At 42.2% G+C, this 3,741-nt stretch overlaps 1 pseudogene; it reads left to right on the top strand.

The window, feature by feature from the left end:
- Positions 1 to 1,993: 1,993 nt before the first annotated feature.
- Positions 1,994 to 3,440, top strand: LOC101638318 (annotated as a pseudogene).
- The last annotated feature ends 301 nt before the right edge of the window (positions 3,441 to 3,741 follow it).

Here is a 3,741-nt window from a genome sequence, read left to right as displayed (position 1 = left end):
GTCCCACTCATAAATGTACACGGACTTTGGCAACCTCTGACTTGGCGCAATAAGAATTCCCACTCATATGTTCCTAAGTGCTACCATTTTCTCACTCCTGGGGTATGACAGCCCTTCTGTGCACATGAACCCATCGGCGCAGTGTTCATCATTGGCAGTCTTCACTGGTCTCTGCCTTCCTGAAAACGAACAGATAGCTTTTAACTCGATCTAGTCATCGTCTACAGTGGTTTTGAGGGACTTTAAAATCTAAAGTTCTTATCACATAAAGTATGAGGATAGATATCCTTTTCCACTGATACGGTGTGCTTGCGAATGTTTGTTACACACGAGGAACTTATTGCAAAATCGAAGAGAATATTTACAAGTCAAGTAATACTCTACAATAGCTATCATTTTAGATATATGATTTCAAGAGCTATATGAAATCTTTTTTTAGTTGCTTGCCTACCAGAATCGTCTAAGGTTTTTCTGACGAGCTGATATTCTTTCAGAATGAATACACAACCCACAACTTCAGGAGGGTAGTTCTGCTGACAGTCTTTGGATATGTCTGCCTCTTTAGGGATTGTTACATAAGGCTTCTATTTAAATCATAATGACTCTTGTACTCTCCCATACCCCAAGAGAAAATTTTGACTACTAGGTGTTTATATAAGGGAGTTGCTGGGTGGTGCAAATGCTTCGTGCATTTGGCTGCTAACTGAACGATGGGCAGTGAATGCCCTGTCAGAGCGCATTGAGAAGAAAGGTCTGGTGACCAACTGCTAAAAACACAACCACTGAAAACACTGTGAAGCATAATTTTAATACATGAGGATCACTGTGACTCAGAGTCGACTTGATGCACCTGGAAAAAATACAGTGAAAAGAAAGAAATATGTAAACTCATATTCTCATCTGGTTTAAAGTCATAAAATTAAGCAGCACAGAACATACTCTCGACTTTCTAGGCAGAAACTAACACAACACTGTAGGCTATGGCAGTGGAGCAGCTATTAAACCATTCCGAATAATCAACTAAAGAATCTGCTTACCAAACATAAAACAATGAACTGCTCTCACTGTCACTGAGTTGATTCTGACTCACAGTGACCCTACAGGGCAGAATAGAACTGCCCCTGTGGGTTTCTGATGCTGTAAATCTTCATAGGAGCTGAAAGCCTCATCTTTCTCCCATGGAGAATCTGGTGCTTTTGAACTACTGACCCGACTATGCCACCAAGGCTCCACAAAGCAAAGCAAACCACCACATGATTAGAGGCCACAAAATAGGGGCCATGGAGTGCTAATCCCTCTGGAGAATGCAAAGGAAAGAGTACATGGGGATTCTCCCAGAGATACCCAAATGGGGTGGCTGTAAAGGGCTCACTTACCAGATTCACACTCCCATATGTTAGGAAAGTTTGCTTAACAAAATAGGTTTAAGTTGAATTGACTTGATTTTGTGTATTAGTGAATATAAGAAAACCAATTTGTCTGCTAAAAAAAGTATATATTTCTATTCCAATTATATATTTTGATCCCCCAAATTATACATTTCTGTAAAACTTGGTTTCATAGTCAACATACAAATATTCTACTACGCTGCCATTGCTTTCTGTGGTGATGGAAATGTTCTACTTCTACACTGTTCAATACCATCGCCAATAACCACATTGAGCCTCTGAGATACAGCTTATGGGACTGTAGGACAACTTCAATTAATTAATTTCACCCCATGTGGCTAGTAGGGACTGTGTTGGACAGTGCATTTCTAACAAGTCTTTTAGTGCATGTGGTGTTAGGTGTTGGAGAACTCTGTGCTTTCAGTAGACTTGTGCTTGATTGAAATCAGTCATGGTTCCAGCAAGAAACACAGGTATACTCAACATAGGAGGAAGAAAGGATTAATAAATGGACAATTTACAACTGTGAGTAAGATATAGGGAAACCCCAAAAGAATAATGTAATATCTTGGCACTAGTAATATGAAGATTGTTAGTCTTTAGACATGGAGATGTAAAAGGAGACAGTCAGTCTATGAAAGATCACCTAGAGAGGGGAGCGAACCTTGGAGGGAAGGATCAGGGGGAAAGTAGCCTTCTCTGTCTCCTGCCACATTGGTTAATCTAACAAGGCCTCCAAACGCCAAGAAAGTACAGTGAAATACAGCATACGGGCCAGTCCCCAGGGAAAAACATAGGGTAGAAAGAACATTGTAGTTCTACATGGACAGATAGAAGATACTCCACTCATTGAAAATTATAGGTAAAATAATTTTTCATTATATAGATCATAGATTCCTAATCTTATTTAGTTTACCACCCTAATTGCAGGGAGCAAAACTAGTGTCCCCCAGGAAATTAAACTATTTTTTAATATAGCCCATAATTCAGGATAAAGTGTAGATATCTGCTTTTGCAGCTACCATTCCCACCCCCTTACTTGGATCATTCTAGCACCGCACAGCCTCCCCGCCCCACCCCCACCCCCATAGTCGTATCCCCTGCCTACTTTGGGAAACATTTGGATGGAATTCAAGGAATTGAATGATATTCCTGAAATAAAACTATTTCTATTCTATTTACTTTTTTACATGAGCAAGATTTTGTTAGGTTTCTGGAGTGGGGTGAACCTCAGTTCTTACTTCATAGCGCTGAAAGAATCCACGTTTCAGAAGCACTTTTGTAATCCAAGTGAGTTTTTATGAAAGAAAGGTGAAGTGTCAGGTTTCAGTCTCAAAACGGTACACGCTATTTCTGGAAAGTGTGCTGCACAAGCGGTGTGGAAGCTGCGCTGGGGTTCACAACTGGGCACAGAAAACCACGTGGAACTCTGCCTTGGCTGCGTCTGGCGAGAAAAGCCATGTTCAGTTCAAGGCGAAGATTGGGAAGCCCAATGGCGAAAAGCCGGATGAATTTAAGTCCCACATTTCTCAGGCTCTTCTTGAGCTGGAGGTGCACTCGGACCTCCGTTAGGTAAAGGCTCCGTTAAGGGAACTGAGTATAACGGCAGCCAAGGACATGGAAGTTGGTGGTGGTCGAAAAGCTATTATAATCTTTGTTCCTGTTCCTCAACTGAAATCTTTCCAGAAAATCTAAGTCCGGCTAGTACGGGAACTGGAGGAAATATTTAGTGGAAAGCATGTTGTCTTTATTGCTTAGAGGAGAATTCTGCCCAAACCAACTCAGAAAAGCTGTACAATGAATAAGCAAAAGTGTCCCACGAGCCTCACTCGGACAGCTATGCATGATGCTGTCCTTGAAGACATGGTCTTCCCAAGTGGAATCATGGGCAAGAGAATCCGAGGGAAGGTGGACGGCAGCAGGCTATTAAAGGTTCATTTGGACAAAGCCCAGCAGAACAATCTAGAACACAAGGTTGAAACCTTTTCTGGAGTTTATAGGAAGCTTACGGGCAAGGGTGTTAATTTTGAATTCCCAGAGTTTCAATTGTAAACAAAGATGACTGAATAAAATACTACCCCCCACCCCACCCACCCAAAAATTAAAAAAAAAAAAAAACCAGGTGTAAAAGAACACCTACACTGGGGAACAGGGGAATCCCTGGAGGCCAAGAAGCCAAGAGCCCAAGTGCATGTAGGCCAAGAGCCTAAGAGCCCAAGCACTTGTGTGCCCCAAATAGGCCCTTAGGGGGCGTATGCATGCCAGCAGGGAGAAGAAGCGCACCCCTTGCTGCTCAACAGGAGCAGAGTAAAAGAGACCTGGCCTTCCTGCACGCAGCCAGGGCTGTTTAACA

This window comes from Echinops telfairi, unplaced genomic scaffold (assembly GCF_000313985.2).
Source record: "Echinops telfairi isolate 266 unplaced genomic scaffold, ASM31398v2 ScPeMD7_3533;HRSCAF=4204_0, whole genome shotgun sequence".
Classification (NCBI taxonomy): domain Eukaryota; kingdom Metazoa; phylum Chordata; class Mammalia; order Afrosoricida; family Tenrecidae; genus Echinops; species Echinops telfairi.
This window is presented reverse-complemented; position numbering and strand designations above follow the sequence as displayed.